This window comes from Macaca fascicularis, chromosome 8, assembly GCF_037993035.2.
Source record: "Macaca fascicularis isolate 582-1 chromosome 8, T2T-MFA8v1.1".
Classification (NCBI taxonomy): Eukaryota; Metazoa; Chordata; class Mammalia; order Primates; family Cercopithecidae; genus Macaca; species Macaca fascicularis.
Genome location: NC_088382.1, coordinates 139,936,604 through 139,951,935, shown reverse-complemented (window position 1 = coordinate 139,951,935; position 15,332 = coordinate 139,936,604). Strand labels below are relative to the sequence as shown.

The following is a 15,332-nucleotide window of genomic DNA, read 5'->3' as shown; positions in this document are numbered from 1 at the left end:
AAGCCAAAAAGGAAAAAAAGACTATACCATTAATCCATGTTTCTCAGTGGAGATGGAGTGATTTAATTGTTTTTTTAAAGAACAGTTTTAAATTTATAGAAAAATTGAGCGAAAAGTCCAGAGTTCTTATGTACCATCTCATTTCGCTACCATTGCCACTGTGGTTTTCCCTATTACTAACATCTTACATTAGTTAATAATTAGGTAATAACATCTTACATTAGTTAATAATAATGTATTGATATTGATTCATTAACCGTGACAAGGGTGCCACACTAATGTAAGTCCGTAATGTAGCTCACTCTGTTGTACATTCCATGGATTTGACAAATGTGCAATGATATGTATCCTCTGTTACTGTATTAGAGTAGTTTTAGCAGCACTAAAAATCTCCTGTGGTCCACCTAGTCATCTCTCCTTCCCTCATCCTAAAGCCCTGAGAACCACTGATCTTTTTGCTGTCTCCATAAGTTTTGCCTTTTTCAGAATATCATATAGTCGGAGTTATAAAGTAAACTATGTAGCCTTTTCAGATTGACTTTTTTTCACTTAGCAGTACACATTTAAGCTTCCTCCATGTCTTTTCCCAGCTTGATAGGTCATTTCTTTTTATATAATAATATGAAAATAATATTCCATTGTCCAGAAGCACTACAGTTTGTTTATCCTTTCAGGTAACGAAGGACATCTTGATTACTTCTCTGGAAACATTTCTTGGTTACCAACTAAGTGGTAAAGGTGATACTGGCAATTAGTTGATAGAGGGCAGAGATGCTACTAAACACCCTGCAGTACGCAGGAGACCCCTACAACAAAGAATCATCCAGTTCAGAATGTCAGTAATGCTTGAGGTTGAGAAAGCCCCAGTCTAAATATATCTTAAATGGTATAAAGGAAGCATTTTAGGCATACATTTTTAGTTTTGCTGTGCTAGAATAGTTGGAGAATCTCAGCCTTACAGCAACCCCAGGAGCGAGGTGTAATACAAATTCTATTTTGTAGCTGAACAGTCTAAGATGTTAGTGGCATGCTTCCTGCCATTCTGCTAGTAAATGGCCAAAGCCAGGATTCAGACCTGGAGCCTCTGTCTCCAGGCTCAGCACACACAGGCACCTCTGGGTGTTATGTGTGGTTTTCCCTTCTGCCTTAGGTATGGATTCTTTGGTTTTTAACCAAACAAAAACCAAAATACTGTTTTTTCCCGTGGTGACTTAAATTTCTTGTAATTGTTTTCATTTCAGTTCTCTTGAGTACATACCAGGTCCAGTGTTGTAGAAACAACAAAGAAGAAGACATGATCTTTCCACGGGAAGAGGAAGTTTCAATCTAACTGTCTTCTGGAGTTCTTATTTCTTCATAGTTTTTTCCCCTTAGAAGTGATTGCACCAGAAGATAAAGGTACATAGATACGTGTCCTCTGGTGATTCAGCTCCTCATAGCCCCAGAACCAAAAGCCTCTTTTCTCCAGAGAACAATTTGCTTAATGAAGCTAATGAAACTTGAGATGTCCCCATGTGCCCCTCCCCCTCAGCTGGTGCCTCTCCAGGGCTTGGCTGCCACCTTTGGCCTTCTTCCTATGGCCATTAATCTAGTGCTCCCAGCAGATGGCAGCTGATCTGGATAAAGAACTTGGTTGTTCTTTTCAGTGCCCATTAGAGGCCTGCCCTCTCTATCTGTTCTTCCTGTTTGCCATGAAGAACAGCTGGCTGTGTTGGTTTAAAAGCCAGAATTTTTATTTGTTTGGAGTTTTGCCTCTTCATTTTAGCATTTCTCTCTCATCTCATTCAGCCTTTGAGATAGCTGTTCACAGTGCCACATTTTCTGTGTCTGAAAAAATGAGCCCCTTAACCTCCAATACACACCATAGACATACTCACCCCCCTCTAGAATATTTATTCTTTTAGCAGCCCTGGCTGGTTTCCATTGAGTTTATTTAATCTTTCTTTTTTTTTTGAGACGGAGTCTCGCTCTGTCGCCCGGGCTGGAGTGCAGTGGCCGGATCTCAGCTCACTGCAAGCTCCGCCTCCCGAGTTCACGCCATTCTCCTGCCTCAGCCTCCCGAGTAGCTGGGACTACAGGCGCCCGCCACCTCGCCCGGCTAGTTTTTGTATTTTTTAGTAGAGACGGGGTTTCACCGTGTTAGCCAGGATGGTCTCGATCTCTTGACCTCGTGATCCGCCCGTCTCGGCCTCCCAAAGTGCTGGGATTACAGGCTTGAGCCACCGCGCCCGGCCCAGAGTTTATTTAATCTTTCAAGAATTTTCTTAGAAAAGACTGGGCAATGCCTTTTTACTGATTAAGGTGAAAAGTTGTACATGGTTTTTCAAATATTTGTACAAATGAGAGACCGTATGAGTCTTTGCATGCGTGCAGATGTTATACCTAATGTTAGGCTATAGCCATGGGCAGATTATCTATTTACCTGTCTTTCTCTCCTTTTGGAATGTTAACTCTTAAAGCCCAGAGAATATTAGTAGTTGAGTACTTACCAAGTAGCAGGCTCTGGGCTCTAGATTTTGGGGACACCCCTGCCATCGTGGAGGTTACAGTCTTCTCATTACAACTCTGACCCAGTCATTCTACTTCTTTGAAGATTATCCTGTATGCAGGTTTTGCTTAGAATTGCAAAAACGATGAGACACCCTTACTGGTAAACATTAATGAAATCTATAAATAGATACTCTCAGCAACAATGCATATGCATATCTGTTGACATGGAAAGACGGTCATGTTGTATTAACGGGAAAACAGCAGGATATAAAACAACACAGAAAGGATGGTCCCATTTTATGTACCTCTAAGGAAAAATTGTAGGATATGTTTCTGGTTACATTAGTTATTTCTGGTTGCTAGAGTTTAAGGATGATTGGAGTTTTTTCTGGTAGTGAACATGTGATTTATATTTAATCAATATATAAAGAAATAGAGCAAGAAGAAACACCACTGCCATGATTATTCAGATAAGCAGACTTATTCATTCATCCACTATATATGGAGTGCAGCTATATGCCAAGCACAAGGCAGTGAACACAACATGCTTCAAAAGTCCATGCCTTTAGAGCATTCTAGAACACAATTTACATTAAAATGCTACTAGGTAACAGGGAAGGAGCAGCAGTGTATGTGGATTAGAGTCACCTCAGGATTTCCATCGTTTCTCAGAACACACTGTTTTGTTTGTGGGTGGAATGAAGGAGGCTGCCATGTTCAGTGTATATAATGAAAGAAGGAGGTTTTCTCCAAGAGTAGGCATTGGTACAACGTGTCTTTTAATAGTTAGGAGGTGGGGGAAGGTAGCCTAATGAGTTATGCAAGCCACTTATCTTTAGGATAGTCTGGATAAAATATAGGGTGCTATTTCTTATCATGTCCTCTGTTTATGCTGGGTCCCCATACACCATCTGAACTAATGGACTTTTTGGCATCATCTCCTTAAATGCATCATAGGGAATGAATTTCTCCACCAAGAAGCCCCATTATGGCTTCATCAGGCTAGGTTTTGATTTAGCGATAGCAGTATGTGCCTTCCAGACATAGGATGGCAATGAGGGAGGGCCTCTGCTGGTCCTTAAGTGCAGGGAGCCCCCTTCTTAGAGATTAATCATCATTGTGACAGATGCGCTTTTGCTGAAACTTGGTCCAGAGAGCAGCAGATAAAGATTTGGATGATGTCTCCTTTCCTCTTTCTTGACCAAAGGAAGCCAGCCAAGAATCCAATTGTTTAGAAAGGAAGGAGGTAATAAAGCAGAAAAAGATATTTTATTTTTCGAAATTAGTGTGAAGCTTTCTGATCTCCCAGTTCAGTTTAGGTACTTTCAGCTTCATTATCTGTTGAGAACTTGCCCTATTAGTCTAAGAAATGATATGCCTGTGGTTCTCTACCTTGACTGTGTGTTAGAATCATGCTGGAAGCTCTTAAAAATCTAGGCCACATCCTAGACAATTAAATCAGAAACTCTGGGGGAGGGGTCTAGGCAGCAGTGTTTTAAAGCTGCCAGGTGACTCCAATGTGCTGCTAGAACTGAGAACTTCTACAATATGGTTATACCAGCTACAAGAGGCAGAGAGTTTTTACCTTGAAAAAAATTAGAAAACAGTGGTAGTATAAAAATATTATCATCTTATTAAAAGAAGAAACATGTGACAGTGAATTCATTTAGATGTCGCTTGGTTTGATTTTAAATTACCACACTTAAGGTTGAAAGTCTTATCTGTTGTTCCCCATTCTCATGGCCTGATCACTGTGAAATTCTAGGACCTTAGAAGCCTTTTGTATTGACTGCTGTCTTACTCGCTCGCTCTCTCGCTTTCTTGCGCGCGCTCTCTCTCTCTCTCTGTGTGTGTGTGTGTGTGTGTATTTTTCTTTGACTTCTTGTTTGGCCAAGAAACTGTATGTGTTATAGCTTGTTTGTTTTTCGTTTTTTTGTTTTGGCTAAATTGCTTTTCAAGGAACTGCCTGACTCCTTGTTTAATTAACTTCCATATCCTGCATATGTGGCTCATTTCACAGTCCGTCCATCCCTTAGTGGTTTTCCAGTCCACCAAGAAGATTTGTATGAAGAAAATAGCCACCTTATCTATTTATACTATTTTATCTTGATGTTTTTCATTGTTTCTCTGAAGCACATTATTTCTGATCTTGAAATATAATGTTTTAAAATATATTTATATAGGAATTTATTTTTCTCCTCTGAATTGCCATTGTTGTTATTCCTTTGGATTTTGAACTTACTTAACTCTGCGCTGGAAAGTTTCTCCTGAATTTTGTCTTCTTGATCTCTGTTCCTTTAAATTCTAAATTATTTTACATTTTTCCTTACTGTTGAATTGCAACACTTAGTCTTTCTATCTTGTCACAACTTATGGAGAATGACAGCAGAATCTATGTAAATAGTATAGCAACTAAACGTATATATCATTGTTTCCTAGCCAACAGCCTGCATAGAGATGCATCGTTTAAAAAAGGGATGAGGATGAGAAAGGTACTATGCCATATAGTGTTGGGCATACAACCAAGATGGCAGTAGACACAATTTGTTAGTTATGTCCAGTTACTAGTATTGCTGAGTTTATTTGTGACCTACTTTTTTACCTTTTCTATTCCCTGTGCATACGTGTAGCATTAAAACAGTGTTCTGTTGCCAACATCTCCAAACATTGGAAACATAAGTAACTGTGTTTTCAGTTTCCCTGGGCTTCACAGAATGTAGAGTGGACACATCTGCACAAAGCACAGGGCACAGCTTGCCCTTGAACGCTTCACAGCCTCTGTCATTGCCACTGTATCTGCTTGTGTACTCATACTAGCCTCTGGGCAGTCCTGCAGAGGCACAGACACACAGGCATCCAGCTTATCCCTCTCCTTTTTTCACCTCCCCATTTTAGCTTGTCTTCTTTACCCACTTTCCACAGTCGTCTTAGGTAAGAGGCCATTCATTTTGTTAATAAGGATGCTTGTTTATTTGTGTTTTGAAAGTACATACTACGTTCTAAGCACTTTGCTAGCTGCTAGGATGCAACTGACTACAAGACAGATGTGTTTTCTGTCACCCTAATACCTGTAATCTGGTCAGGGAGACAGATGAATAAACAGGAGTTTACAGTGAAGTGTGGTCAGTGCTGTGATGGAGTTAGTGCAGAGGTCCTGGAAGACCATGGCAGGGCACCCAGCCTAGTCTCCCAAGTCAAAGATGGATGTCCAGAGGAAGTGGCACCTCAACTGAGATCAGAGAGGTAGAGGTGGGAGAGAACTTGCCACTTTTGAGGAAGTAAAAGATGTATGTTATAGCTAAAGGATAATGGGGAACAAGAATGGTAACGAGCCTGGAAAGATGAGAAGCTTATCTTGGAAAGGCATGGAAAGCCTTTAGGGTTTGAAGCAAAGGATTGGCATGCTCTGATTTGCTTTTTAGAAGGACCATTGTGACTGCTGTGTGGAGAATGGATTGGAGAGGGCAAGCATAAATGAAAGATAACAAGTGTTTGTAGACATGACCCAGTGAGAGCTATTGGTGGCCTGGCCTCGAAGGGGAGATGGGATGGAGCTAGCAAAGATAGGGATTCAGGAAATATTTAACCCATGCCTACTGTCTCAGGGCGGAAGTGATTCTCACCCCTTGAAAATAAGGGCTTGTCCTGCCTGTCTGCCATTTGGAGTCTTCATCTGTGTTGTACGTGATGTTGAAAAGATGTGCATTAGCTTCCTACTAATCAAAGCATGTTCGTGGATATGGACACCATTACAGGTTTCTCATTCTTCCCTTGGCTCCCAGACACTGGGCTAAAGTGTTGGATTGGTTGTGCAGTATCCATACTTGTCAACTAGCTGTTTGTCATTTATTTTGCATCCTAGAGGCCAAAAATGTTAGAGCCGAATGATTCCTTAAGTTTTATCCCATCCAACCCCCATGTTTAGCAATGAAGACATGGAAATTCAAAGAAGGGAAGTGATTTTCCTAGACTCCCACAGAGAATTAGGACTGGAACCCACATGTTTCAGCTCCCAGTTATGTGATTCTTTGGGCCAGACAGTGGCCTCTTTGGCCAATTTAGCTACAAGAACATGCCACTTTGCCAGTTTTACTTTTCCCACTCCTTTTCAGCAGCAGTGAGTTAGTCTAAAAGTGTGTGACAGTTAAATAAATCAAGGCTGATCTTGGGTGCGCCCTTCCTTTAAGGCCATGGTCCTCTCCAGAAGGAACAGTGTGAACGTTGTCTTTTGGCTCTGCTTTTTTCCCCCTTTTGTTTTCTTTGTCTCTGACAGCAGTGGACTCAGAACCTAGATTCCCCATTCTTAAGCCACTTGGTGAGTGGCAGGGAGCAGTAGGACTCTGAGAGGTTCTGAGGGTTTTATTGTGATGGGAGATAGTCCTGCTGCACTTCTGTAGATTACAGCCCAGCAGGTGGAAGCTTGGGCTGTGGAATCAGATTGGGTTTGCTTCCCAGCTCTGCTTCTTGGCCACTGGGCATGCATGGCCTTCATTTTCTCATCAGTGAAATAGGGGCAGTCATACTTAATTACAGTTGACCCTTGAACAGCCACAGGTGTGAACTGTGCTGGTCCACTTATACGTGGATTTTCTTCAGCCAAACACGGATTGAAAATGCAGTATTTGCAGGATACAAATCCTACTTATATGGAATTTTGACTTTCTGTACCCTCAGGTTCCACAGGGCCGACTATGGGACTTGAGTATAGACAGATCTTGATGCGTGGGGGGAGAGGAACTAACCTCCCACATGTAGTGGGACAACTACAATTAGACTTCAGATTTTAAAAGATAATATATTTTTTAAAAACCAGTGCAGCGCCTGGCCCATGGTTGATGGTAACTATGCTTAGATTATTATTCACCGCACACACAGCTGTCCACCATCAGTTGCCCTTGTATCAGTTTTTTAATGAAATTTCAGGAGTGTGGCATTCTTGGTTTCTGCCCTTCTAATAGGTGGGAACTCTTACCTCTCTCATCCACTTAGCTCCCCAAAAATGACTGTTAAACTTGAAAGCTACCAGACTGTGAAAAAGTAAATAAGAACCCCTGACCAGGGAGAGGGCTTCAGCCTTAGATGTTTACAAGTGCCTGAAGCAGAGAAAGAGATAGAAAGTATGTAAAAGCAAATTTTACGTGCTTGGAAGGTAGCTTAATTTTTTTTTTTCTTTTAAACTAATTCTGTGGTCAGCCTTGTGCTCTGTAGAGATGAGTGAATGGTTAACAAGAAAGGGGGAAAAGCCAGAAGAAATTAATTCTGTAGCACAGAGCTATGAATTCTTCCTTGATGCAGGATCTGAGGTTGAAGGAGGTTAAATATGTGAGGGCCAGAAGGAACTGTCATGTGATGAGTGATACATCGCTAGCTGCTTCTCAGCAGAGAAAAACATGGACTTAGCAAACGGAAAAAGAAAAGAGGAAAGTAGCAGGTGGAGATAATTTAAATAGCGCAGACACCCCTCCTTACCATCCCTCCACAGAGTTTTGCCCTGGAGTAAGCATGACATCAGGGTGCTTGCTGCTTCCGCCAGTGACCCAAGCTCTGTGTGCCTTTGTTGAACAAGGTTTTCATGCAGCTGAGGTGACTTTCATTAATGGAGAATACCTGTCCTTCATACAGAGAAGCACCCAAATGCAAACATCTGCTTTTTCTGGTGTTCAACCAGGTAAACCTCTGGTTAGCAAAAAACATCATCCGCAGAGTGGGGAGTGTCTTGTCCTATCAGAAGCTAGCACCCTAAGCAAGACTCTTAAAGAAGAAGGTCGGGCCTCCATAGTCTGTTTCTTCTGAGCAGTGATGAGCTGGAGGGATTGAAGTATGACCAGTTCCCAGTAAATTCCACTAGGCTGGGGTTTCAGAGGTGAACAAGACAGCCTTTTTGCTTGTTACACAAGAATCTAGACATCCCTTTAATTGGGTGCCATTTTGGGTACTAAAAGGAAGGGGCTTTGAGAGGCAAAGATGATGGGATATCATAAATTTGTTTGTTTTTGTTTTTATATAGTTCAGCTCCTAAACTTAAGATATAACTTTGAAATGTAGCACAGCTAAGATCTGGTCCAAAAAGATTTCTGATATCTCCATGAAGCCCACTTAGGGACTGATAGGAAAAAGAAAAAATCTTGTGCCACAGCTTCATGCTAATTTTAGGAACCTTTCTGAAACCAGTGGCAGCCCAAGTTAGGGCCCGCATAAAGTCCATCTGGTGCACATCATACAGTTGCAGCTTATGCTGAAAGCTTTCTGCAAAGCTTTTCTGCTCCTGAGTTAAGGCCTTCCAGCACCAGTCACATAACAGCTACATTATGTGATTACTTTTTGCCTGATATTTCATAAACATATTTCATATAAACCTCACAATAACTGGGTATTATTATCCCGTATCCCTCTTTTACAGCTGTAGATAGTGAAATGAAGGATTTTTGTCATACAGCCAGTAAGTGCCAGAACTGACTAGAACCTAGCTCTCCGTCTTGATTCAGGAACCACTGCTCTTTCCGTTGGTGGCTCCTGGCTAATCAATGTGATAGTCTTTGAAGGAAAACAAAAAAGTTACTATCTTCAGAGCTTTAAACTTATCTGGGAGAGAATTTAGGACTTTTCTTTGTGAAACAGAGTCTTGCTCTGTTGCCTAGGCTGGAGTGCAGTGGTGTGATCAGGGCTCACTGTAGCCTTGAACTTCTGAGCTCAAGTGGTTCTCCTTTCTCAGCCTCCCAAGTAGCTAGGACTCCAGGTGCATGCCACCACACCTGGCTAAATTGTTAATGTTTATTCATTTATTTCTTTACTTATTTTGTAGAGACTGGGTTCCGCTATATTGCCCAGGCTGGTCTTGAACTCCTGGCCTCAAGCGATCCTCCCACCTCAGCCTCCCGAAACACTGGGATTACAGATGTGAACCACTGCTCCCGGCCCAGGACATTTTTATTATTTCCCTCTCTGTTAATCCACCAGCCTTGTCCACATTCCTATAAATTGGCTTTGTTCATCTTTTTCACTTCCAGACATGTTAATTTTAAAAAGAAGGCATCTTACTATCTTTTTAATGGTTTCCGTTCTCTTCCAAGTTAAACCAAAGAGTCACTTGTAATTTGCCTCAGTAGTTGTACTGTGACTTTAAATGGCTGCTAGAACTGGTCTTTTGTTGACTTTACTGGTGTTAAAATAATTATCTGTTTTCATTAGCCAAGAGAAAGACTTGTGACTCTTGATGCTTTTCCTACTGCAGGAGCAAAGCAGTAATCCCAGTAAGGGAGAAGAGAACTTAGATTTGTGGGAAGTCCACTGTGTGTTGGACACTTAAACATACTTTAGATATATTATCTCATTCCGTCTTTCTGACCACATGAAGGTGCTATTGCTATCCCCATTGTATAGGTGCAGAGAGAGTTAAAGGTCATTATGCAGCTGACAAGTAGTGGATTTGGGATTCAAACCCAGGTCTGTCCAGCTCATGTTATTTCTACTGTATCACACTTCTCACCTGTATATGATGAATGACCAGGGTGACGGCTGGGCTTTATGGGATACAGAGGAGGTGACTATACACCAGGGGAAATCAGTGTCACCTTTGCGACACTGTGGCATTACCCTCGTTCAGAACTCATCACCAAATACTTCATATAAGTAACCTTGAAAGTCTTATGAGTACGTTGAGAACTAGTTCCAAGTCACAGAACTGTTCTTGTGGTGAAAGTGGTTAAAAGGCTATAGTTCATTTTGGTTATTGGATGGAAATGCCCTCTCTCTCTGGTTGATTAACAGAGAAGACTTAGTATACCAGCCATTGTTTCTTTGTATGGAACATTGCTTGTTTTGTCCCATTTTCTCATCTGCAAATTGTGGGTATTAATACCTATTACATAAGATTATTGTGAGAATTGAGAAGTGTGATAATGTAGGTAAAATATTAGCAGAACATTTGGCTCTTACATAGAGGCTCAAATTGCATTAGTGGAAGGAGGAAAGTCTGTTTTTTTCATTGTTGGTTCTTCAGCAGCCAGGCCATTGCAGGGCACATGGTGCATGTTCAGTAAATGTTGGTGAGTCATTGATTTCTTTTCTCCTTTTGAACTTTTCTTTTTTTGGAGACGGAATCTCGCTCTGTCGCCCAGGTTGGAGTGCAGTGGCATGATCTTGGCTCGCTGCAAGCTCCGCCTCCTGAGTTCACACCATTCTCCCGTCTCAGCCTACCGAGTAGCTGGGACTACAGGCACCAGCTAATTTTTTGTATTTTTAGTAGAGACGGGATTTCACTGTGGTCTCGATCTCCTGACCCCGTGATCCGCCTGCCTCTGCCTCCCAAAGTGCTGGGATTACAGGTGTGAGCCACCGCACCCATCCCCTTTGTACTTACTTTTTACGGATATTTGAGCCACCTAGCCTTGTGCTGTACAAGAGGGGACATGGGGTCCTTCATACAAGAAACATTTGTAGCCTCATGAGATAGATGGTCATTTGTGAAAATAATCTAAAGAAAATGACCCATTGGTGAGTGGTAGATGGTGACCCTTGAAGCTGTGGTGTGCAAAGCTGATTTTGAAATCCCTTCAGCCAGCTGATTGTGGTGGGGGTGGGGGAATCCTTACTACTTCTGGCCCTGCTGTCAGAATTGGACCTTGTACTGTCATTCTAAGCTGGGGTGAGCCTGAGCACGTCTTGTCACCTCTGTGACTGAAGGCTGATTTAATATGTCATGAGGCAGTTTGGTTTCAGGAAGTGGTTTGCTGGGGCATGAGGGATGGATGTTGGAAGTTAGAAAAGAGCCAGAAATTAAAATGCTGCCTCAGTTGGGTGATTGAATCCAGTCTTACCTGGTGGGGCAACCACTTATTGATTTGGAAAGTCTTGGTGAATTCATTTTTTGCTGCTCACACTGGGGCATGGGGACCAGCAGCATCAATATCACCTGGGAGCATCTTCAGAATGCTGAACCTGAGCCTCCTCATCGGACCTTCTGAATCAGAATCTGTGTTTTAAAGAGATCCCCAGATATTTATGTGCAGTGTGAAAAGCAAGCTTTGGAAAAGAAAGGGCAATTCTGTAGATTTTGAGCTTAGGAACGAGAGTATTTTTCTGGAGTCATTTGAATGTCAGTCTTTAAGCAGGGCCGCTAGTTAGGGCTAATTTTCTCACTGTTTAATACTTGCCAAGTATTTTGAGCAGTGGCATCCCAGACTGAGCTGCTAACTGAATAAAGGTGGCATGATTACTGATGAAAATGATAGTACATTAGAGTTTTTAAATGTTTTTATATAGATCCTTTTCTCTGTTCACAGAGCAGTCTTGTAAGATCATCTCACCTCTGCTTTACAGGTAATAAAACTGAAGCACAGAGAGGTTACGTGACATGCCTAGAGTCACACAGTAAAATCAGTAGCAATTTTGAACTGAGGTCTTAAAATTCCAAGAAGTTTGGAGCTTGCTTTTTTTTTTTCCTTTTCACCATCTAAATTTTCCATATTGAGATATGAGAAATCCTCCATTTGTGTCATTGCATTTGTGTAGGTGCACAACAGGGAACGTGAGATAATTATAGTAGAGAAGAATCTGGACCAGGAATGGCATTCTGCAATAATCACCTCTTGAATAATAAACTTGGAAAGTTTTGTGGTTGTTTCTGATTTAGAGCCTGGAAGAGCAAGCCATTTCCTGCCTTCTACCCTTGGTTTACTAATCATTCACCTCCTTTTCTGTAAAGCCCAACTCAAAGGACCCCTGCTTTGTAAAGTCTTCCCTCTGGGATGGGGTTGGGGGCCAGGCAGATAATTGGTTCCTCGTTCATATTTTATTCATACTTCTGTTACAAAGCTGATCACACCATCTTAACTGCACATCTTGTTACCTACATGCGCAGACAAGGCTGTAAGATTCCTGAGGATCTAGAAAGAGTCCTCTTCACCATTGTAGCCTCACTGTCTGGCATGTGTTGGTCCTTCGTACATGTTAAGTGAATGAATGCATGTATGCATGATTCAGACTTTGTTTTTTGCCTTTCTTTTCTTTTTCCCTATAGTCTGCTTTTTATATATTTTTAATAGCATCCGAAAGGGTAGTAGGTGCAGGAAGCTAAAGGGTGGGAAATAAAACTCAAATTCTTCAGTTTTGAGTTCAGTTCTCAGTTCAGCTCCTCTCCAGCAGCTTTTAGGAAAGCATTTTAAAGAAAGGGAGTCTGATTTGGGGCTTGAGGATTATCTAGTCCCTCACAGTGAATAGACAAGCATCAGGTGCAGCTGCAGTAGTTACGGAATACGTGCACATTACCTTTCCTCAGTGTCCCCTTGTAAGCAGTGAAATGTAACAAATGGCATTTTGGGAACCCAAGAGTTGTCAGGTTCCCACAGTTTGGAGAACTTTAACATATGGCATCTTGGGATCTAATGAAATAAATAATTCATGCCTGGAAATATAAGCGAGAGTGAATCTCTCTCCTTGCTATGTGAATGGGGACTTTGGTTGCCTTTTTCAAGGTATGTAGGAAACGTATTCATTTATTCAGTCCACTCATTTACGTCCCTTTACTTTCTCACTCACTTGTCAAACTTAACAGCCTCCTCTTTCCCTTCCTTTCCCCCTCTTCTTCTCCCTCCTCCCCCATCGCTCTTCTCACCAAAACCCTGAGGGAGATAGGAAGATAATAAGTATTATTATTATTTTTGTCAGTGTCTCCATCTCACACCTTCTGTTTTTCTTTCTTGAGGGACCTCAGAGGGAAGTGGCAGGAGATGACTTTCAGCAGACCTTTCCCCTTAGTGAGGACAGTAAGTCCCAGGGACATGTGGAGGCAAAGATCAGGGGGCAGATGAACAAGGAGCTGTCTGGCCTAGGTCTTATAGAATTATTTTTCCTGGAATTAATATACTTAGAATGTATACTTTAGCAAGTGACTATTTCTGGCTCCAGCATTTTTCTTTGGGTGTCAAACCTGGTTTTATCTCTGAGATTTTTCAACACTAGGAGAATTTGACATTCACATTCTAAGAGTGTTCTGTAATGTTTCCATTTACATACCAGTTTTCTTCATTTTTTGGCTGGAGGGGTATGTGAATATATACAAGAATCTGAGGTTCATTTTTAGCTGCAGCAGAGGCAAGCCTCAGGGGAAAAGTCAAGATAACTGGATTCCTGAAATGGTATAACTTGGCAACTCATCTTTTCGTTCCTTAGCCTGCAAAGCAGTGTTTAGTTTTAGAAGAGGAGTAGCTCCTATCTGTGAAGGTCTTCATTGGAATGGCGCGTTGAATGCATGAACCCTTAAACAGTCATTACTCCCTTTAACCCAAGCCACCTCTCAGTGGCTTTAAAGCGTATCAAAGCTATGAGGGGAAAGTCTGTGTAATACGGTACTAAAATTGATCCTGTAGTACCAGGCATGAGGAGAGGAAGGAGGAGTATCATCATTATCCTGTTAAGGATTTGTCATGCCTCAGAGCATCTGCAAGGGAATAGTCCACAGAGTTCAGCAAGTGGTTTGCAATTGGTAGAGGTGGTTTGGCATTTTGAAAAGCTTTACAAATGTGACTGCAGCCTGAGAATAATGACCACCACTGGAATGAGGGAAGGCTGGAAAGATTTAAGGGGTTCTTTATGAAATCAGGCACACATCCCCATGTCGACTAGGCTAGACTCAGGCACCATAATAGCCCTGGTTCAGGGTTGCTCCTCTTTCCAAGGAGGTTTGGATCCTATAGTTAGAAAAGAGGAATCTTGGATCTCTAGGTGAGGGTTAGAGAAAATGTTCTGGGCATCCCAGGTTAGAATTTGGTGTCTTTGCTTAACAAGTTGAGAACGTTTCACGTGAGGGAATATGGGCTACTGTTGTAGGCCTTGCTGTTTCACCTGAACTGTCCCTGCCCTTGAAGGACTTAAAGTTGGAAGGAATGTGAGGAGGAGGAGTCGCAGTTATATGACATCTAATCCAAAGTAGAATATGCGAGCCTTAAGGGAAGTGCAGAGGGCTGTGAGGAGTATGAAGTGGCTGGCAAATAGATTCAGTATTATATTTCATTCATTCATTCTGCAAATATTTATGGACTACGCTTTTACGTTGCTATTGCTGTGCTAGTATTGGAGATACAAAGATGAATATCACATCTCTCAGGCTGTTGCTAACTGTCGAGTGCCAGGAAGAGTGCTTAGATAAATGACCATGTACAATGGAGTATGTGCAATAATAGGTCCGTTGTTACTTGCTGTTCTGAATTCCAAATGTTAACAATTTTGACATGAAGTTTTGTTTCATGAGGCTTTTAGAAACAAAACTATAAACCTACTGGATATTTAAAAACTTTATTACCAGAATCTGATGAATGAGTTCTACACTAGTCCCTGCAGGGTATGTTGTATAATAAACAGTAAGTGTACTGTAATTTCTTTCTGAAATCTACAAAATTATGAATTCTAAAACAGCCAGCCCCAGCTAAAGGATTGTCGATACAAGTAAGATACTTTAGGTGATTTGAGAGTTTACCTGGCTGTATGGGCTACCCTGGGAATATAACCACTCTTTATAACATCCTTTCTTCGAGAATGGTGTGTGCTAAGTTATAAACAGCTGACTTAGGGCCATCATTTTAAAGCATGAAGCCTTCCAGTCTTCACCTGCCCCTCTCTTTTCCTTTCTTAAAATTTGAACCAGTCTGCAAGGTAGCTGCCTCCCTAAGGATTTTGGGTATTCTCTAAAATTTGAATATATGATATTCTGTGCCCTTTGAATACACCATTTAAAAATGAATTTTAAAGAATATTCTCATGTAAAAGTAACACATATACTTTGGAAAATACAAAACATAGGAAGAAGGAAAAAATGGCCACATTCTTACTGTGAACACATTGATGCT

The 15,332-nt window shown here is 41.5% G+C and overlaps 1 protein-coding gene across 8 annotated transcripts in view; it reads left to right on the top strand.

Annotated features, from left to right (window-relative positions):
• The window catches only part of ASAP1 (ArfGAP with SH3 domain, ankyrin repeat and PH domain 1), a 396,678-nt gene that overhangs the window by 137,779 nt on the left and 243,567 nt on the right, over positions 1–15,332 (top strand). Inside the window, exon 4 of one of the 8 annotated variants that reach the window (XM_073999460.1) lies at positions 1,242–1,398. The exons of the other annotated variants lie outside the window; for them this stretch is intronic. The gene's annotated coding sequence lies outside the window, so the exon portion shown is untranslated. The remainder of the gene's footprint in view (positions 1–1,241; positions 1,399–15,332) is intronic. 8 annotated transcript variants of the gene reach the window in all.